The sequence below is a fragment of the Miscanthus floridulus genome, chromosome 11 (genome assembly GCF_019320115.1).
Source record: "Miscanthus floridulus cultivar M001 chromosome 11, ASM1932011v1, whole genome shotgun sequence".
Taxonomy (NCBI): domain Eukaryota; kingdom Viridiplantae; phylum Streptophyta; class Magnoliopsida; order Poales; family Poaceae; genus Miscanthus; species Miscanthus floridulus.
In genome coordinates, this window is record NC_089590.1 from 62,058,834 (window position 1) to 62,082,166 (window position 23,333).

Sequence of the window (23,333 nt, forward strand, 5' to 3'; positions counted from 1 at the left end):
TATCCTGCTACCTTTGAATCGAGTTGTCTCTGAACCAATCTAGTAGAGTTGCTAACAAATTGGTACTAACAGCCAAATCCTGCAGCACCACGAAATCCACCACCACTACTTCCATGGGTCCTCTCGACTACTAGTTGCTCCTGGCCGAGATTCGCGCGATGCACAAGGAGTTGGAGTCTCAGTTTGACGGGCTCCGACAGTCCTTCAACGAGCCGGCCGCCACCGACGCTGCTGACGGCGCCGACATCACCCTCGAGTTCGACCCCACCGACCATGGCTTGCTCCCGGGCGCCGACTCCCTCGCCGACATACAGGTCTACCAGTTCACCTCCACCGACTCCAACGTCGCCTTCGACTCCGAACTCTCCAGCCGTGACGGCGAGGCTGCCTCCACCGACGAGCCCAACCCGGCCCCGCGGCAGTCCAAGCCATGCTCGACGCCACGGAGAGTCCTCACCGCCTAGCCGCCATGCTCGATGACATCGTCGACCTCGACCGCCTCAGCCTCCTTCCAGTTGTTCTCCTTCGCGACATCGTCTCTCGCCTCCCCATCAAGGATGTCGCGCGCACGACGGTGCTTTACCGCCGCTGGAGGCCTCTCTGCGCCTCCCCATCCGCGTCGCTGGTGCAGATGGAGGCGCAGCCCTTCTTCCTTGTCGCATGCACCAAGCAGGAGCGGCGCCCCATCATCCGCGCTGAGGGGATGGGTGCCAGCGGCCGCGTCTTCATCTGCATGAACATACAGCGGCTCCACGATGACTTCGCGCTCGACGACCCTGGCCTTCTCCACTGTGTCTGCCGTGGCCCCATCATGTGTGTGCTCCGTGCCACCCCACTCGGTGGCTACGATGGCTCCCTCGACGACGACCCAGAGTCTGGTGTCACCCACTTCGATGCGCCACTCGATCGAGCCGTCGGTCGCGATGGCCAGGCACCCGCCGCTGCTGCCACGCTCTGTGCCAATGCTGTAGGCACTGTAGGTGGTGGGTTGCTGGCTTGGGTGATGGCTACAAGGTCAGCGCAGGCCACATGTTTGATGATTTGCTCGGTCGGCGATAGCAGCATCGCCGACGTCCCCATCGACACGCTCTGGGAAGGGGAGATGCTCCGCTGGGGCGACAACAACCATGGGCTGGCCCCGATGTTCTACATGGCTGAGCTCGAGGTGGGTGAGTTCCGACAGAGAGTGCTTCATCCCCTGGCGGAGCTCCAGGAGTCGTGGCCTGCTGCTACCCAGGTTGTTCCCGGCGAGCTCGCACAAACATCGCCCTCATGGTGTTCGACACCAGGTCACAACCATGCTGGGTGCGCCCTGTAACACCCTCGGTGTTATATTGTAATGTTTTTGCTAAAACACTGCATTAGCATCATACTTGTTTGTACATGTGTGTAATTGGGAGTATAAATCAATATACGGCATTGAAACATTTATCCGAAACAAGAAATAAATGTTAAGTTTCATGTCACGTTATATTATTGGTGTCCTAAACAAATTTTTATTAAACAAAAAGGCTAATGAACGCATGCATGCAATTGGCTCTCCTTTTCATGTTGCACACAAAGCCACGCAAGTTGTTGTCATGTTGTGTTGGATGGTGGCTGGCCAAACTATTGTACTGGCCATCTTTATTTTTCATGCACGTGTGAAGGACGAACGGAAGTATAGGCGGTGCCTAACCCACCACTGTGCGGTAGTATGATGTCGGAGCATCCATTCAAATTTCACCATCGCCGGCCGCTTTAAGTTCTGAACGCGGTCACCTCTGCAAAGTAGTCTAGCAGCACTCCACCACTTTCCAGTTAGCAATACTCACATCACGCTCTTCTGCATCGAGCTAGTAGCAGCGCCGACGAACTCCACCGCACCGTGTCCGAGCAAGAAAGCAGAGCAGCCAGAGGTGCGTACTGTTGTTGTTAGCTTGTTGACGTCACCATGACGTCACCCCTACGTCACACAGGGTTGTGGCCGCTTTCATGCAGGAAAATAAAGCCGTAATACGTTGAAATACGCCACTATGGGCCGCTGCCGCTGGCTGGGTCGCGCTGCTCGCGCCCACCCGCTGCTGCGCGCCCGCTGCCGCTGCTGCACCCGCGCGCCTCCACTGCTGGGCCTGCTCGCGCTGGCATCGCGCCCTCGCCGTGGGCCGGCCTACCGCGTGCGCTCGGCCCACTCGCGCCTACCCGCGTCGCGCGCGCGCCTGCCGCTGCTGGGCCAGGCCGCGCTGCGCCCGCGCTGGGCCGCGCCCGCGTGCTCGCTCGCCCGCGCCCACTTGCTGGGCTACGCTGAGCCGCTGTGGGCCACGAATTAGAATTCGTTTTCTTAAGTTACAGAAGCATAGAAATGATTATTCAACTTAGTTTTAAAGCTGAACTTTAATAATTGGTAGTGAATTGTGTAGATGTCCAAAAATAGTGAAACTAATTTTGTTAGGTTCGCAAAAATACCATCTACGTATTAGTCCAGTTAGATTGCAGTTAGTTGTGACAAGGTTTGGCTCATAAATTCTAATTAGAAAGCTTAGTATTATATAGATTAATATATTGTAGGAAGTATTGTGGCAAATCTGTAATAGTTTTAGCTTTGAAAATTTCATAGTAGGTTCACTAGGATATTATGTACTTGCTGTAAATTTTGTAGCCTTAGAACGAGTTGTTAGATAGAGTAGCTATTACCTTTGCTTTATCGTATATAGCGTAAACTAGCATTAGGGGTAAGAATAGCTGTAGTTGCTATAACAATAATGATACTTCGAAATGGTTATCGATGACAATAGGTAGCCTAGTACTGTGGTCGATAGCCATAGCTTAGTAGCTAAATCAATGTACTTTTATTTTGAGAGCTGCTGTTGTTATATTCCTAAGCATTGTATCATCATTTCATGCATGTAGATCACGAGCTGGTAGACTTCGTGCCCGTCGTCGAGCCGGAGTACGACGAGGTGATCGAGGAGTACGAGGAGGAGCTCTTCGCGCAGGAGGGAGCCCATGAGCCTGTTGGTGCTAACTTTGCTGACCCGGCACCTGCCCAAGGCAAGCCCCGGTGCATAACCCCTATTTTTAAATGGTCACTGAATATATTATATGATCTGCATTTATGTTACAGGCATTTTATGGAAACTATATGCATAAATATATCCACCATGAGTCCTACTAGTACAGGTCGAGTAGTTGTTATGCTCAGGATGTCGGTAGCATGAGTAACCTGCCGTTACTCACAAATAGGTGATTAAACTATGATATCATGATGAAATAATGGAAAGAAAATTGGTGACCGGACAGGGATGTGGATTTGGTACTGGTGGGTGTGAGGGGTTGTGTCCTGCGGCCAACAGGGCATAGCCCGGTTACACTTTTTCCCTGTCTGTGTCGATTAAGGACCGGTCGTTGCATATGACTCTAGGCAAGTCATAGACTATTGTCCCGAGCACATACTTGGGTATGGGCGTAGGAAAGACTTGCTGCTCTCTTGTCGCGGATCCGGCTCTTTCTGGACCGACTGATGGGAAGAGGAGGTGGTGGAGGTCCTTGCACCGCACTGAGTCCGAGATTCAGAGGCGAGGGCTTGGAGTCCAAGTTTGGACGGGGACCTGGACACCCGGGACAGGAGAGTGGTGGGTTAGTCCTGCTTGTGCCTGGGATACAAGCGGGGCGTGTGTCTTCGGGGCACCCAGCTGGGTACATTGATTCGCGAATCGCCGGGTTATCCGGTACGGCTTGTTTGCGGTTTAGCACCGTAGTAAGAACTATAAGTGGAAAAAGGAGAAGGAACAGTATTGATTGCTCAACTCTTGCTTAAAAGTAGAACATGAGCTTATATAGATTGACTAGATAAAAACTTAATACAGCTAATGATAATAATGTATCAATAAGGGCTCACTATTAGCATTGCTTTTTGCTAAAAAGAGAACCAGCAAACCATAAAGCCTCGCATATTCCTTGGAGTCGGGAAAGTATTCCCACTGGTCGGATAAGTCTTGCGAGTACATTGTGTACTCAGGGTTTATTTACCCCTGTTGCAGGTGATGCTTGAGGAGTACCTTGTGTGGAGGATTCTTCTGGTGGGCTCAGACGAAATCCTCGTTATCTTATCGCTAAATGTTATCTTTTAATATTCCATTGTTTATCATTCTGCACTCTGTATTTGGTATTGTAATAAGGTACTTTCTAAGAAAACTCTAATGTATGAGATAGACTTATGTTGTAACTCGTTTTCATTATTAGATCCTTGGGAAAAATGTGGATCTTTCGGGTTCTCCCTCGGGGTGTGCCCGACGGACACCGCTCGTTGTAGTTGCTTTCGGGGTGCTTAGTGTCTGGTGGAAGACGAGCGCCTCCGTAAGTACGCTATTTCGGGTGGTTCTGCCACACGCCCCTAAGTCAGTGACCACTGCACCGGCTCCTTTATCGATCCTTGCTGCGGCGCTAGCGTTTCCTTCCATACCTAAGCTAGTGGAAGCAGCAGAAGAGTTTACCTCTTTCATCGACTCACGCTCCACCCTTGGGCCTGCTTTTGTGGTATTCTAGGATGTTGTAGAGCATAACCAACCAAGGTATTTCACTGCTAATCTCGCCCATGCATATTCAGTTGATGGTGCTACTGTTCTGCTCTGTTCTGCAACCATTGCAACTCATGCTGTTCAGAGGGTGTCTGAGGGAATTCTTGCTCAGAATCTAGTGCAGTTAAGGCAACCATGGCCTCCACCTATGGAGTTTGCATGCTGGGGTAATGGAGTTGAACCATGCTTATTGTTTGGAGTCACCCAAGGTGTCATGGTTCCCAAGCCTCCATGGCCACCTCCCCAAAGCAAAGGGATATGGTTTCAGTTATCAGTGAGTTATGTGCTTCACTGTGCAGTGCACTAGTGTAGGATCACATTCATCCATTGTATGAAATATAAAGAGGGTTGGAAACATTGGCTTGAGTTACTTCAAGGTGCAGTGCAAGATGAACTCAATTGTAGGGAGACAGTCCACTGACTTCAATCATTTTGTGCTGCTGTAATTCTCTTGCATCTCATCAATGATAGGAGAGCTATGCTGCTACTTAGTGTTAGCCAATGGGACCTGATTATACTACATGCATCCATGCTCAAAAGAGTATCTCTGGTGGGAGGTGAACATCTCGTGGTTACAGTAACATCTAATATGCAACCACTATTTCAGTGTTGTCCAATTGCAGTAGCAAGGATACGTGATGTTGATGTGTCAGCAACTCGGATGGAAACTGGAATTCTTCAAATTACAATTGTGAGATGTTCTTGCCATTTGCTTGTTCTAGTAGAACTTATGAATGGGCAAACTGATTCTACAGTCACATATTATTATATGCACACTTGCTGGGACTGCAACTCACTCTCCATCCTTGTATATGGCAAGTATTTGGTAACTACTTTGTTGGTTCAGGATGGAAATCAACAGTCATGCTATAGAATTTACAGAGATGCTCGCAGCTCAACGTTAGCACTGAGTCTTCAAAAACTGGGCATCGAAAAGCTAACTAATGACAACGTGCAGCAGTGGGTGGCCTCAAATATGAAAATCGGAACCTGGACTCATATTATGCAGATTACAGTTCAAAAGGAGCCCCAACTGCTTGGTTTTAGTAATGGTAAGCCCTTGGTGGGTGGAGTTGATGGTACAATATTTGCACGTTTCAGGGTCGAGATGGCGACTAGAGGGGGGGGGTGAATAGTCTTTTCTAAAACTTAATCGCGTCGGCTAACCGATACAAATGCGGAATTAAAACTATCGGTCTAGCCAAGACTATACCCCACTATAAATGTTCACTAGCACCTTGCAAAGATAACAATTATGCAACAAAGGTGCCGGGCTAGTTAGAGCTCTCCTAAACAATTCTAGGAGCAAGGTTACACAAACCTATGCCACTAGTACTTTAAGTGACAAGGGAGCTCCTACACATGCTAGTAAGCAAAAGTACAAAGCTAACTAAGCTCACTAGCAATGCTCAATAACAAGGCAACCAATGCCTAATTAGAGAGCGCAAATACTTAGCTACACAAACTAAGCAATGTGACTAACAAGGTTACTAAAACCAAATTAGCCACGCAAGGGAGCTACTTCTATGCTACACAAGCAAGAAGGTAATTAGCAAGCTACACAAGCTATCTAATTACAAGAGCAACTACACAAGCTTAATATGTATAAAAGTAATTGCAAGCTTGTGTAATGGGGATGCAAACCAACGGGAAGAATAAGGTTGACACGATGATTTTTCTCCCGAGGTTCACGTGTTTGCCAACACGCTAGTCTCCGTTGTGTCGACCGCTCACTTGGTGGTTCGGCGGCTAATTAGCATCACCCGCTAAGCCCGCACGTCGGGCGCCGCAAGAACCTACCCCTTGAGTGAGGGTAGCTCAATGACACGCTTTACTAGAGTTGCTCTTCGCGGCTCCCGCGGGGCGAGCACAAGTACCCCTCACAAGCTCTTCTCCGGAGCTCCGCACAATCTTCTTGCGGGCTTCGACGGAGACCACCACCAAGCCGTCTAGGAGGTGGCAACCTCCAAGAGTAACAAGCACCACCGGCTTGCAACACGATCATCTAGTGCCACTCGATGCAACCTCACGATGCAATCGCACTAGAATCGCTCTCTCACACTATCGGATGAACACTATCATGTATGTGTGAGATGGAGGACTCCCAAGCACTACTACACAAGCCACCAAGGCTCTAGTGTGCTCAGCTACAGCCATGGCCGAGGGCCACTTCTATTTATAGCCCCAAGGGCTAAACTAGCCGTTACCCCTTCACTGGGCAACGGTCAGGCCGACCGGACGCTCTGGTCGTGTTGACCGGACGCTGCACCTCAGCGTCCGGTCGCCCACAGACGACCACGTGTCCCGGTTCCAACGGTCACTTGACCTGACCGGACACAGCAGCACTTAACTGACCGGACGCTGGACCCTCAGCGTCCGGTCGTTTCCATTAAGCTCCCGAGCATGACCGGACGCGTCCGGTCGAACGCGATCGGACGCAGCCAGCGTCTGGTCACTCTCCAGCTACTGCGTCACCGTACGTCAGCGCGACCAGACGTAGCCTTCCAGCGTCCGGTGCATTCAGATCCAGCGTCCGGTCAGTTGACCGACGCCAGCATCTTCTCCATTCTCTTCACCCTTGCTCAAGTGTGCTAACCACAAGAATTTGCATCCGGCGCAATAGAAAATAGGCATTCCATTTTCCCGAAAGCGCCGAATCCATCTCACCCCTGCAAACACCACCTCCTTTGTAAATGTGCCAACACCACCAAGTGTACACCACCATGTGTATGTGTGTTAGCATTTTCACAAACATTTCCCAAAGGATGTTAGCCACTCAACTTGCCACGCCACTCGATCCTAGCGACAATGCAAAGTTAGATCACTTGAGTGGCACTAGATGACCGATATGCAAACAAGTTTGCCCCTCTTGATAGTACGGCCATCTATCCTAAACCCGGTCATAAACTTCTCTACACACCTATGACCGGTGAAATGAAATGCCCTAGGTTATACCTTTGCCTTGCGCATTCCATTCCATCTCCTTCAATGTCGATGCAACACATGCACCAACACGATCAACAATGATATGATCCACTTCATATCATCACATGATCATATTGGTTCATCGATCTTGACTCCACTTGCTCTTCACCGTTGCCATCGTCCATCGGCGCCAAGTCTTGCTCAAGCTTCACCGCCACGCGGTCCATCACTCCAAAGCCTTCGACTTGCCCTTCATGCTTGCAACCGGTCCATCAAGCCAAGTCATGTCTTGATCTTCTCCACCTTGATCATATGACTCAATGTCATGTCTCATGTGCAATAAGCTCCTTCATCATCACATGTGTGAGCTTTGCAACATCTCCAAGCCATTTTCACCTCCATGGCATATGTTGCTCACACACATGTACCTGTGGACTAATCACCTGTGTATCTCACATAAACACAATTAGTCCACCTAAGTTGTCACTCAATTACCAAAACCAACAAGGACCTTTCACACGTCCTATCATTTGTTTTAGTTTAGATGCAATGGAAGTAGGAGACTATCCTTATGTTCTGCTATTGAAGCACCCATGGCCGCCACCTGTGCTTTTGCATCTCCCTCTTGCTCGTGCTGGTCTACAGAAGATACAATGGCCGTCCTTCTGCTGCTATGGTGCTATCAAGAAGTCCACATTACTGTTGTTCCGGGGTTCGAATCATGGCCCTAACTCTATTCCCAAGCTCGTGGAAGGTTCGATATGCTTGCTGCTATGGTTTTCTGTACACTTAGAATCTGATAGGAGAACTGTGTTGTTTAGACCCCAAGAACTTCTAGTGATGTTATGCTCAGAATCAAGTACTTGCAGGCTCCTGTAATCTCAATGAAGCTGATATTATTACATCGGCTTGGGGGCAAGCCGAATTTTAAGAAGGGGGGAATGTCAGGGATATGTGTAAGATGGACTGTCAGGTGGGGCCGGGCTGTCAGACAGATGCAAAGGCAAAGGCAAGCCAGTACAAAGGGCCGGGATGGCAAGAGGAAGGGCGTCGAACAATTATCAGAAGTCTATTGTTTATCTTCCTCCTCAAATAGCTCTCTCTCTCTCTCTCTCTTCTCCTACCTCCAGCACCTTATAGAATCTTCTAGTACCTACCTTCTAGTTTTGATTCCTCTGCTTGCTGATTCCAGACCTCCCTTCCCCTGAGGTCTTGTATCCTGCTACCTTTGAATCGAGTTGTCTGTGAACCAATCTAGTAGAGTTGCTAGCAATTTCTTTCTCCTAGTGCAAAGCACACGGACATATTTGTTGTAAATATTATAAATTTAGTTTTCATGCATTAGTACAATTAAATTAAGTCATATGACTTCTTTAAATTCTACTCCCTCCGTCCAAAAAAAATGCAATTCTCGTTTTTTGAGAAGTCAAACCGTTTGAACTTTGACTAAATTAATATAAAAAAGTACAAACATTCATGATACAAAATAAGTATCATTAGATTAGTATAGAATATATTTTTCATAATAAATCTATTTAGATATATAAATGCTAATACTATTTACTAAAAACTTGGTCAAACTTGAACTTATTTGATCGACACGGATTCCATAATTACATTCTTTTGTGGACAGAGGTAGTAATAAAAATGTGTAATTTTAATCTCTCATCGAGTTGGCAAGTACTTACCTGTTGACAAGTCAAGGGCTGATTTTTCTGCTAATGATTATAATGCAAAAGCTCTCTCAATTCATGAGTAGATCATAACCATGCACCATTAAAGCTAAATGACTGAAAAAGTGTAAAGCTAATAGGACAGGAAGACAACGAACGAAATTATATATAGTGTCTCGCCAGTTGAGCGTGGATACATTTATTACGGTGGCACATGTTTACCTAGGTTTAAGTTTCGATTTCACACAGGTGGTTTAACGACACTTTTTTTTAGTAATAGGCAACATGGCCGTCCACGGCGAAGCGACATGGTGACTTAATCGATATCAAGATTTACGCTCAGAGTAGAGTGTACGTGGGTTAACAGATATGAGTACACACTTTGTATACTGTGTCTATATCTCCTACAACTAGAAAGAACAAAGTGTGAACACTTTTTGGTGCGATATTTGTTTTGGGTCTGCCTCTCCCGGTGCGATATGATACCGCGCGACGTGGAAGGAAGGCGCCCCTTGCGATACGATACTGCGGCGAAGGAAGGAAGGCGTCGAACATTGGGCGATGTCGAAGGAAGGCGCCCCTCTTCTCCCCATGCGATCCCACGAGCACAGATGGAAGGCGCCGACAGGTGGGACCGTGATGCCTGCTCGCCCCAATCCCACGATCCATCCACGCTCCATCCGCTCCTGTGAGCCCACTCCAATCACGCTCGCGCACGCGCATCGCCGACGCCGCCTCTCCCTCCCTGCCCTCGGCCCTCGTGCACTGCGCCGCCTTCTGCTCATCTTCTAGGACAGTGAGATGCAGTGATACATGGAGGTCGCCGCCACCTCTCCACCATCCTCCATGCCTGCACCGGCACCTCGCCAAGTCGGACGCCGCAGGAGACCTTCGATGCGCCATGACTGCCCCCGCCCTCGATCGCCGAACCGCTACCGCAACTGACGTCCACACCCATCGTGGACGACGACTATGATGCGTCCATTGTCTGGCCCCAATCCACCTCTGCGCTCCATGGATCTCGATCTACATTGAGACCTTGACTGCTAAGGTCAGCACTTCTCGATTCCTGTTTCTCTTCCATATTGTTCTCCTGATACCCCGATCCCCTCCCCAGAGAGATGGAATACCAGAGGGATAGATGCGAGGGCAGGTACGTCGGTGGTTGTGGTTATGCATGTTGTGGAGAGATCTTTGATACGCGTCAGGTTGTTCAAGTTGGTCATTGAGATGGGTTTTGGGTGAAAAAAGAACATCTGCAACGTCTCATGTGAGGGCTGCTTTGGGTTCTGCGTGTCAGATTGATGAGGAGTTGGGTGTCAGATTAATGAGGAGACATCTAATTAACAAGCTCGAACTCTCTATGGTGCAATTATTAATTTGTTGTTGCTTCATTTCTCAATCTCTGTGATACGCGCCTTCTCTGCAGGTAACATGTTCGATGAAATTCCACTTAGGTTTGTTTTGCTTTTTTTGGTGTTTACTAAACCAACTTGCAGCCTCATGTATCCTGCACACTGAAATCTATTTTCCATGCATGCAAAATTTCCCCATCGGAGCTCAACCCTCCATGCGTTTTGTTCTGCGTATTAAAAATCTACAAACCTGTGTCCTTGCCTTTGATTCTAGATTTAGTTGGTCCAGGAGTAAGTAGAATATGTGATTAGCCTTTTTCTAATGTCATTTGCATGTTGGTTGATTGGATGATGCATTTTTTTCTGTAGAAGAGAACCATTTAAGTAGTTTTTTCTGCCATGAACCTATTGTTTTGTCCCTTTTGTTTACCTTTAACGTCGATCATTTTTCTCTTCTGTAAACAAAGGTGATTTGTCTCTTTTGCGCTGGAAAGTTGTTTTTCATATGTAGCTTATTTCCTTATAATGCAATCAAAGTATTCTGATGGTGTTTTAGATATTTTATTTAAATGTGGAGATTTCGTGTATGCTCTGTACATAGTAATCTGAGGTTACCATTAGTCATGGTAATAGCTTAAAGATTGAATGTGTGTTAGTAGCCATGATGCAATCTCTACATTATCTCGTAGCAAGGTTCTTTTTAATGCTTATATTACAGCCTCCTCTTGATGTGATCCTCGGTGTTGGTGGACAACAGGGAAACTACCCCTACGTGTCCAAATTTAGGCATAGTGGTTGCAGATTAAATTAACCACAATGCTTAAAAATATTCAGCTAATTATAACATATGTTTCCAGCGCCCTAGCTTCCTAATAAATACTGATTATGGCACATGACTACTTTACTTGTTGGGAAGAAAATTTATGACCTGAAGTGAATAGCTAAATGTGAATTTTGTGAAGGTCCTATAATGCAGTCTTTTCCTGTTGCTGATATTGGAAATGGTGGAGCCTTTGTTTTTTAATTGAAATGCGACTTATTTTTTATCTTGATTGGGCAACTGTGCTTTGTTAGCTGACTCTACTCTGTGTGTTCAATGCATCGTAGGTTATTCATAATTTTTGCACCGTAGGGGACAAGAATTGCGAGCTTGGATTGCACCATTGTGTGTCAACTGTTGGTGGAGGCTCTATTTTCAAACACCTACTACAATATATGGTATAAAATGGTTTCTTATAGAATATGTTTTCCATATAACTATTAATTTGAAATAGATCTTGCTTGCACCCTTGAATTATATTGAAAAATAGTTCATCAATTGTACAGTTCCACTCCTTTCTGCATGCTAGAAAAAATGTCCAGCACTCTAATTGAAGATGTGTTGTTTTTTTTCTTCACGTGATATGTTGTTTTCCATCTCTCTAATACATTTGGAAATCCTTCTTTTATTGTTTTGCTCGTATACTGACAATAGCTTTGTAGTTTTAAATTAGTTGGGAGCGATGCACTGATGTAGCCTTGTAAACCTGCAGGTGCTATCTGTTGCAGTTTACAACCACTATAAATAGATATACTATGAGTCTTTACAAAAGGGGTCAGTTTCACTTCTTTGTGTCAATTTGTCTTTTCTACAAATAATGAAATAACGAATGATATTCATTCCTGCACTTCTAGAAACTGGTATTCATAAATAAATGTCTACAATACTGGATCTACTGGACGTCGCTCCCATCGATCAGTGCCGCCGCCATTGCTGCCCCTTGGTGAGATCCCTGCCCGATTCAACGCGTCTTGCTACAAATCGCCAATCTGCGCTCTTGGTTCAGCACTGGCGCACTGCTCTAGCAATGGTGTTGTTCAACTCCTCTGAACAACTCCCCACGCCCACAAGAACGACAGGCAGCCAGTCGAGCTCCCCACACTGGTAAGTTGCTTGGCATTGGAGTTCCGATCCATTGAAGGTTTGTTTGCAAGGTCATTGCTGTGAACCCAAATATGATTAAAGTGATTGCTAGTTTTGTGTCTTAATAAGTCAGTTTTGTGTCCTAATAAGTCCTCTTTTCATTTAACGATTCACTTGCATTGTTCAATGCTTTATTCCTGTATAATCGACCACTGCAGTTTTCAATGCAGTGCACAACAAACCAAACATCTTCATTGCCTGCGTGCACAAGTGCCATTAGAGTCAATGCTTAATTAGCTACTTTGGTTTTTCTCTTATGATCATATTTTCTAGCTGCCGACATGGAACCTTACTAAAGTGCAAAAAAAGAAGAATAAGTTTTACCTTAAATTCTTGCATCTCATACATGCTAAATCCCTAAACTGGATAAGTTCAGACACACTCAGAGTTTGCCTATGGTTGTATGCGCTGGCAGGTCATGCTTACTAGGTGTTGTTGTTAGCATAGCTGCACTGTTTCCATGCAGACCATGTTGGAGCTAGGGACCTTGCAGATCTATTTTTTTATTAGCTGCACTGGTTTGCCTGCAAATTGAAAGAAAACCTATTTCTAAAGCATGTATATACATGTGTCTCAAACTATTTTTTGCCAGTTTTAACAGTGAGATTTTGTGTTTCCCCCCTTAATGCATATTTGTTAGTTTTGAAGGTTAACTTTCTTTGACATAATACCATTTGCAGGGCCTTGGAGTAGTAGCTATCAAACTCATACTGCTGGTTTATTAAATTCAGTCAAGATAATCACTGCTGGTTATTAAATTCGGTCAAGATAGTCACTGCTGGTTTAATACAACACCGAGAAGATGTTCTATGATTACTACAGCGCCGAGAAGAATGTACTAATATTATGATTCTTATATGTTCTACTGATTCAATATCTGGTTTTTCTTTACTGCAATTAGTATCTAGCTTTTCACATGCCCTTATCCCTACTCTACGCCCTGTTCGTTTGGACTTATTTGACTTATAAGCCGTACTTTTTCAGCCAATGAATATTATTTTTCTCTCACACCAAATCAACCAACAGTACTTTCAGCCATGGCTTATCAGCCAAACAAGCCCGAACGAACATGGTGCTATTATGTGCAAATGGCTAACATTAATGTGTCTCAATTGCAGTTAAGCTAGCTGACATATCAAATTTTGATACAAGGCTTTGGAAATTAATCAAGGATCTAAATCACACCGATTTGTAAGTACTCATAAATTGGATATCTAATTAAGTACATCGTTCATACTTCTGTATGATTTATTTTTTCCATATATATTTTGCATGAGTGATGGTTATATGTTAACAGATCTTGAACTCTCCAGGGTTGGTGACATCATGGTATCATTACTCATTAAAAGACAGATATTAGAAACCTGCTCCCGTAGCTGTAGGTATATACTTAGATTTGGTGCAAACTAATTTATCTGTAAGTTATATTTTGGAATTTGGTTTAAAGTTTGCTTTTGACAAACAAGCCTTCTCTCTGCTTTGTTTAAGGAGAAAATTGGATTTTTGCTAGCCAAAACAGTGGCTTCGCGAAATTGTCATCCCAATTGTTGGTTTTACAAAACTGAGGTGTGTCACTTGTTACTGAGTCTAAAGAATCAGTACATTTCTTAATTGGAATTTATGCCCTTGTAGGATTTGATGGAATCATGGAAATATGAAATATTGAAATTGTTTCTTATGCTAGACTATTGTCTTCATCAGAAAGATGTGTTCTTTCTGATATGTGTAGATCAGTCTCGTTGATACGTTCTCCTTTTTCCAGGTTGAGCAGCAGGTCATCTTGAGTAGCATTCTAGCGACACAGCAGGGGACTGACGCTGAGGAGCTTCAGGAAGATGGAGTACCTCTCACTAGTAACATATACAACACTGAAAGTTTGAAACTGTCCTTGGTACTAGCAACACAGGAAGTTGAGAAGACAGGCACAAAATTTATTTGGTTACTTGGCATGTTTACCTGATGGTTGTATGTAATTCATCCTCTATTTATTTTTGTAAGTAGTTGGGATAATAGCAGAAGCTAAACTAAGCCTTGAAGGGCATGTGTTCCCTAACCTTATTGAATCTAATGGTTATATGGTAATGCTATGCTACAAAAATGGCTCCGTGTCCAGAGAAATTTGTATTTCCTTTCTCTTGTCCTACAAGCATCAAGTATGCATTCCATTATCGATACATGGCTGATGATACTCATCATGATTTCAGATGTGAGAAATCGGTTGATGCAGCCCCTTATATGCTTGGCAAAACATAGGCCATTGAAGATGCTTGGTGCATAATACAATGAATGGGTACTAATACCAATTTGTGTTGGTGTAATTAAGTTTTGGTTAGATGGATTATAAATTCATGACTGTGCCAAGTATTGCAAAGATGGGGTAAGAATGGGGTTTTTAAAAGTACGATTATGGAGGAGGATGGTTTATTTTTAGAAATATGTATTTCATACATTTTCTTAGGTAGACCTTATTACTTAAATGTTAGGCGCTACATTAGTTGAAGCATCGCTCCCAGGTCACAGCACCACCGCCGTTCGATGCTGTGACACCGCGCCGCTCGACTCCAGCTCCACCGCCGCCACCGTCCGACGTGGGGAGGCTGTGCCGCCGCCATACGACGCTAATATTTACATATATACTCGAACTTTGGTATGGAGATTTTATGAGAGATTTTTTCAAGACACGTAGTACTATCCATGTGACAGGTACTAATATTTACATATATACTTGAACATGTATACATGGTGGTATGGAGATGCGGCGGAACTTATTCATGGATTTATTGGCGCACGAAAGAAATTGATATCAGAGATTTCTTCCTACTGATATAAAATATTATCTTAGCCGCATCATGAAAAGCTCTATACAATAGAATTTGTAAGTTTGCGACGTCGCGCTCTCCGTGACTGTTAATTTCACGAACTTTGCCTTTTGAATTAAATGTCACTTATCGTGTGATCCATGTGTTTCTATTACCAAAGTTTAGCTATCCCGTAGCAACGCACGGGCACATTACCTAATCTAGATTAAAAAAAGAAAGCCGACCTCGTGTATAGAGTGTATGTGGGATAACAGGGCACACTGGTGTATACGAGTGTCTGTGTCTATAGAGTGTTCGGAAAGACTTTTCTATTACCTATTTTTAGTAATCAATGCAGAATGCAGACCTCAAGTCGAAGTAAATATACTCTCTCGGTCCTATCTAATATTTAGAGCGTAACTATCTTTTGTTCAAGTCCTAAATGTAGACGCACCTACATCTATACAGTAGTAATAGTGTTAAAGAATTAAATACGTTCATCAGTCTTTTGAACCAGGGCGGTTTACATATTTGAAAGCTCTAGTTTGGTTTTGGTGAAGTGATATAACCGTATGTGCTAACCTAGTTTATCAAAGTGATTATAAGATAGGTGGCACATTCCAAGTGGTGAAGCAAATGAAGATCATGATGTGATCATGGTGTGGACATGATGATCAAGTGCTTGAACTTGGAAAAGAAGAAAGAGAAAAACAAAAAGCTTAAGGCAAAGGTGATTCTTGATGGGAGTTTTATTTCAGTTTAGTGATCGAGACACTTAGCGAGTGTGATCACATTTAGGATCGATACCTGTACTATTAAGAGGGGTGAAACCCTTATCGAAATGCGATTATCAAAGTGTCACTAGATGATCTAACTCAATGCATATGTATTTAGGATCTAGTGGAGTGCTAACACCCTTGAAAATATTTATGAAAATATGCTAACACATATGCACAAGGTGATACACTTGGTGGTTGGCACATTTGAGCAAGGGTGAAGAAATTGGTGAAGTGGAGGAGTTGATTTTCACTGAAAATCAGTGACCGGACGCAGGTGGCGAACTGACCGGACTCGGGGTCCTCAGCTTTCGGTCATTTATAAAAAATGAGGTGGCGATCTCGGTCTCTGTCTGCCGTGTGACCGGACGTGGGATCATATTGTGACCTGACGCATGGAGTGTGAGTCCGGTCATCGATGACGTACGGTGACGTAAGCGACTAAGTGAGCGCGGTGAAGATATTACGCGGTGGCATGTCCGGTCGCGTGCACCTGACGCGTCCGGTCATGGTTTTGGCGCTCGGGGAGCTCTCTGGAAACGACCTGACGCACAGGCGCTGTGGTTGATCGGCGTGTCCGATCATGTGTTGCAGCACACATAGTTTTGTGGATCTAACACGGGGCAGGCGCGTTCGGTCTCTTGATCGGCGTGTCCTATCACAGAACCATCCAATTTATAAGAGCACAAGTACAATAGCAATCACCGAAGTGATCAAACTATCATACTTGAGCCCATATAAACTCGGTAGTCCAACGAAATCATGAAGGATCTCAAACAACCAACATACAAACCAAGATCGTAGAGATTCAACACAACCCATCACATGTTACATCACAGTTCACAAATATTTCTCATACATCAGAGTTCAAATAATTATTACAAACCAAGTTTGAAAGTAGCGGAAGCAAAGTAGTTTAACATCAACATCACAAGTAGTTTAGTACAAAGTCAGTATCATAGTCATCTCCAACCAAAAGCACAAAGGTTGAGATGATATACAGAATGACCATTGGCCATGGTCCTAGTCCTCATCCACTGCAGGAGCAAGGCAGTTCTTGCAGTAGCCGTGATACATAATGTTATCTGCAACAATGGGAATAAAACCCTGAGTATGAGAAGGTACTCAGCTAGACTTACACGTCCAACTAATCTACTAAGATACCAAGGAGTATGCAAGGCTGTATAAGTAGAGCTGGTAGACATTATTTGTAGAAAAAGCACAAGTTATCCAACATATCTTTAATTGTGAATCACTAGTTATTAATCCTATCTCATACTAGATTAGCAACTATCCTATGCCAAACATGTTGGTACCATTAAGTCATCACAATAATAACCATATCCAGTTGAGTTCTTGCATAATCTCATAACCAACATTTCCATCATTTACTATGATGAAGTGTATTCCTGCCAGTTCTCACTATCCAGGAGAGACGGCGATTCGAATTGATTCCTACCCAGCTGGGGAATTATTCCTAACACACACCCAGACATACCTATGCCAAGGTAGTCTTAGATCACCTTTGGTACAACTCAAGTACAATCACGGATACGACTAGCGCCACGCCCTCAGAGATACAACCAATCTGCCAAGGGGGCCCGAGACTCTAACTTGCCTTTAGGCTTACGCCATTGGCTCTCCGCACATCCTTACTGCCTCCAGGGTGTGCACTTTTATCGCTCGTGGTCTCGGCCTGAGTTGAGCTACTCGGCTTCATGGTCGAAATGACTTATCCAGCCAACTATGTGAGAGGCATGCGTTCAACATGACAAGATGAACCTCCAACGACACAGAGGGAGTCACTACGATACCACAACATAAAACTCCACCCGGTCTCTATTTATTCAATAATACCAGGTTATGTTCCACGATAGCAAAATATAGCCAACCGTGATCAAGTTATCACCTATAGCTCGCAGGTGACAGGAAATCACCCGACTTCTACCGGTCTAAGCATAGCTAAGCATGATAAGCATTCCTGGACTTAAATATGATTCATGGTAGATATTTCTGGTCAAGGAAAGGTAATATGCAGCAAGTGTTTCCAAACAACTCATGTGACGTAATGCATCAATACGAATAACTTTAGGTGACATTAATAAAGTAGGGAGGCTTATATTGCTCCGGGGCTTGCCTTTCACGAACGTTGAAGGCTGGTGATCCGGGCACTCGGGAAGGTGATCAACCTCAGGCTCGCCTTCTCCGAGAACCTCCTGGTGCTGCAGTTCCTGATGCTCCTCCTGTGGATCGACGTCGAGCTCCACTAGCGTGATCTCCTCGGTGGCACCTATTGCATGCATATGCATAAGTAAGTCCCATGGATGCATAAGAAGGATCACGGAGGGTGTGATAGAGGAATATACGTGCTGCAATAATGATGTTAAGTAGCAAAATGATAACAATGCTAACTCCTTACTAACTGAGTAGGTGCATATCTCTTCTCTATCTACTTACAAATTTCACACAATGCAATATCTAAGCTACACATGACAGTTACAAGTTTACATCATAACTGAAGTTCTACTTATCCAAATGCTGTGATACTAGACTTTATGGAAAGCTTATAAAATTTCCTACAACTCTTATTTAATAACCAAAAACTAATTCACAATCTATCCTAACCAAAACAGACAATCTATCCAGTCCTGTCCAGAAATTCCAGAGAACAAGCATTTCGGGAGACTAACTTTAAACAGCTATAACTCCTAAACCCTTTGATCTATTGCCCTGAAATTTTAACACAAGATAGATGAATAAGTTCCCTACAACTTTGGTATTAACCATTTCTACAGCAAACATCGTTTTCACTATGCAACATAACAAACCACAGAATCTGTCCGGAAACCCTTCTAACTCGAATTATAAAGCAACAATATTTCTACTGCCTATAAGCATTCCACATTTGACTTCACCAACTATACCAACAGTTCAAGAACATCAAATACACTCAAGAAAACATAATGGCCAAGTCCAAACTATTTATTTAAATGCCTTTATCAATTTATTTAGACAATTAGGTTAAATAATAAAACTATAACAAATGTGCATAATAAATTCTCAGAAAATTACAGTAGCCTCCAAGTGCTACCACAAGACTACTATAAAAGTTTCATGCCATTTGACCATGTATAACATCCTTTACAAAAATGACAAGCTAGAAATGCCTATTTTAGTGAAAATAGTAAACCATATAGAAAAGTGTCAAACAATAGATTATATATCTTTCCTAGCATCATATTAGTGCCATACTACTGTACAAAAATTGTCATATCAATATATTACATATTTTTATGCCTACAAATTTTCCTTAGAAAATACCATTTATTTCTAGATAAATAGAAAGACCTTACTCCAAACAAGTTTACAGCAAGTTTAATATTTTTTCTAGCTAGATCTCGTCAACACAAGACCAACAAAATTGGAATCACAATTTTATTACTTTTCTAGCACAAGATATCTATTTTACAAGTTTACTAACATTCAAAAAGCATTGATTTAAATACATTTTAATCACCATGAAAAATACCATAAAATGTACATTTCATATTTTTATAAAAAACTACACTTCATGAGGAACACAAAAAAATTTGGTTCACCAAAATTGGACCTCTAGAACTCCACTTATGATTTTCCAAAGTTGCATGTAAATCTAGAAATAAATGAACTATCTTTCCATTCAGTGCAGCTGATAGCCAGGACCCATCGGTCAGACGGACCCACATGTCAGCGAAAGAAAAACAGAGCCACGGCGCGGGACGACGCGGGATGGCTGGAGTTCGCCGATGGTGGCTTTTCCGGCGACGGCACCGACACAACAGTGGCCACCAAGACATTGCGCACATGTTGAGATACCTAGTGGGACCTATTGCCGGAGCTAAGCACGATGGCGGCGGTCATGGCGGCACAGCGGCGTGGCTCGATGGCCAGGCACCAGAGCTGGCCATGAGGGCTCATTCTAGGGTTACACCGAGCATCTACGGTCTACGGTGAAGCTAGTGCACCGACTAGTACGACGAATGACGAACAGAGGCGGTGCGGCCACGGTGACGAAACGTGGCGGTGGAACAACGGCGAGGTCCACGCGCGGCACAATGGCTCACCGTGTGATTTTAGCGAGCAATGCGGGTGCGGTGATGCGGTAGGATCATGGAGGACCTGCTATGGTGGCGATAGAGTGACGAGGCGCAAGCTGGGGGCGGCAATGGCGATGGCGGTGCGCTCGCTCTGCTGCGGCTACTGCGGTTAGGCGAAGAGGAGGTAGGGAAATGGAAATGTGAGTGCTGAGGGGTCATGGGCGGACGCTGGGGAGTGAAGTGTCATGATGCAGCTCGACGTGGCCTGGCCGGGCAGCACAACGGCGATGTGCGGCCATCCACACGGCGCTTGAACCCTGAACACGGTAGGGCACTGTAGCTACCATTAGAGCGAGTGAACCGGCCTGACAGCGCAAGTTGACAGCGTCCAAACTCCTAATACAAAGCTTAATAGCGCAAACAATCTAAACCAAGGTTGTAGCCCTATATACCATCTTCAACTGCCATTAAAGGATCCAGTTCTAATTCTCAAAGAATGAGGAGTAAAATCATCACCAATGTCGAGCCAGCGAAACGGTAAATTGGTTTTGGACTTAGAAAATTCTAAGTGCTGAAAAACAGTGAAATATCGATTTTTGTGAGCTCAAAATGACGAAGCTATGCACTGAATTAGCCCATGACCCAAAAATAAAAGTTGTTGCTCTACTCAAATACTACAACTTTGCTTAAAGGTTCACTACCATGCAAAGACTCTATGACATAGTTCAAACTAGGTCAAACATATAACTTAAAATTGATGACCTACATCATAACTATGACTTAGGGACTAATCTAGGCTTAGTCATGAATACCAAAGTTGTTCCTCTTGCTATTCTAAACATGTTTAAGGCATTTCCAAGGTTCCACACACATTTCATACATAGGTTACATGAAAAGCCTAGCATAAGTGATGTAATTAAGGAATCACACATGCAATATAAACCAACTTAGATGGAATACATGATATGCTTACGCTCAATGATGCTTGTGATTATGCAATGTCAAGGTTAAATGCATGCTTAACACCCAGGGTGTTACATGTCCGGTCTCTCTTTAACATGAGCGTGAGAGCGAACTAGCCATTGATAATCGACAGGCGTAGTTTAAAGTAGAGACACATGGCAGCGGATCAGCAACCGGACGCTGAAGGTGGTGCGTCCAGTCACATTGACCGGCATGTCTGGTGTGGCAGAACCGCTTGAAATAACATGCTTTCAGAGGCACTCGTCTTCCACTAGACACTAAGCATCTTAAAAGTGAGCTACATCAGACTGTTCCGTTGAGCACACCCCAAGGGAGAACTCGAAATAATCCATGTTTTACATACAGAATCCAATAATGAGTACGAGCTTACAATACTTAGCCCATTTCATACAACAAGAGTTCTTGAAAATTATTTATTACAATAGTAGAGTTTAGAGTTCGATAATTAAACAACAAAATGAAAATAAACATCTAGCAGAAATGATACAAGGATTCGTCTGTGTCTACCAGAAGAATCCTCCACACAAGAGCTACTCCTCAAACTGCACCTACAACATGGATAAAATAAATCCTGAGTACATAATATACTCGCAAGACTTACCCGACTAGTGGGAATAGTTTCCCGACTCTCAGGACTAAAGCTATCACCAATTTACCACAAAAATTCTACAATAATTAGCTTAATATTATTAAGCATCCTCAAATGATTTAATAGCTCCTAATGTCAACACATATAAGTATGAACTAAATACACCAACAGATAGACCATAATTTTAGGAACCTAAACAAAATTGTTTCATAATTTTTGGACACCTATAAGCTTTTATATGATTTACCAAAGATCAGCTCAAAAATTAAATTAGAAAACCATTGCTAATTCCTTATGAAAAAGAAAACAAATCTCCCGCGTGGCCCACATGACACCGCGTGCGCACAGTGGCCCAGTGGCGTGGCCCACGTGAGGCTAGCCCACTCGTGAGGTGGACCACGGCAAGGGAGTCCAGCGCGCATTGGTGATTTTGCAAAAGATACCTCGAACTCCTCCCAATTTACAACTAAGTACTAACACTATTTTCTCCTCTCTCAGGCCTTCTCACTTAACCCCCTGGTTTTCCTGGAATTCCCCCACAAGCACCCCCAGCTAACCCGTGCCCGGCGGCGCGCCGAGCGATGGCATGGGGTGGCCACGCCGGCCACCAGAGACCCACATTGGCTCGTCGGTCAGGCGGACACTCAACTATGGTCCAACCGCCTACACCGAGCAGCAACGTGGGGCGGCGGGACACACTAGAGTGAGCTACGGCGGCGCGCGACCATCTGTGATGGTGACGCGACTGCTCTGGCGAACTAGGGCACCTAAGGACCTAACCGGCTAGCGAGTGAGCATCAGTAGACTACCATGGACCTAGCCGAGGTGACGGTTGGAGAAGAGGGTGGCCTTGCAAATTAATGGCACGGTGGTAGGAAAAACTCCAAATTGGAGCCTGGCCTTGCATGGTTCAAGGCTGGGTAGGGTCGGGCAGCGAGAGGACATGATATTGAAACCGTGGATGCACTAAATTGAATGGAGGTGATCGTTCGCTGGGTAATTTGATGGCGTGGCTCGATGGCGGTAGCAGAGGGAGAAAGAGAGAGACGGAGCGCGGCAGGTGGGCTCGGCTCGGCCTCGCCTTGGTGGGATGCGGTCAGCGTGATCGTGGAGGCCCACATGTAGGCATTGAGGACAAGTGCACGCGTCCATAACCGGCATGGCCCGTGCGACCGTAGCGCCATAAATGGCAAGGCAACGGCGAGCTCGACCATATGTGCGTTGCATCTAACTGGGCCAGCTGCGGTGTAAGGGTACAGCGGGCAAGCGCAAAGACGACGGTGAAGTGACGATAGCGACAATGGCTACGTCATGACACAAGGTGGGTCGATAGTGTGCAGATGTGAAGACGAGGTGATGGCGCCGGCAGTGGCTTCGTCGTGGCACGGGATGGGGCGGGGCGGGGCAGGCGACAGCAACAGCGGCTCCGCACGGCGGGGCCAGTGGCAGCCGGGCCACCGCCAGGCTAGAGGTAGCCATGGCCGGCCACATGTGGCAGCGCATGCACGCGTGACCAGGCGGCGAGACCGAGTGCTCAAGCTGGGTGACCACGTCCACCTGGCGAGTTAGGTCGAGAACGTGTCGTGCACACATTTTAAAGCACCTATAGCAACTAAACGGTTGCTTTTGGTTCTAAAC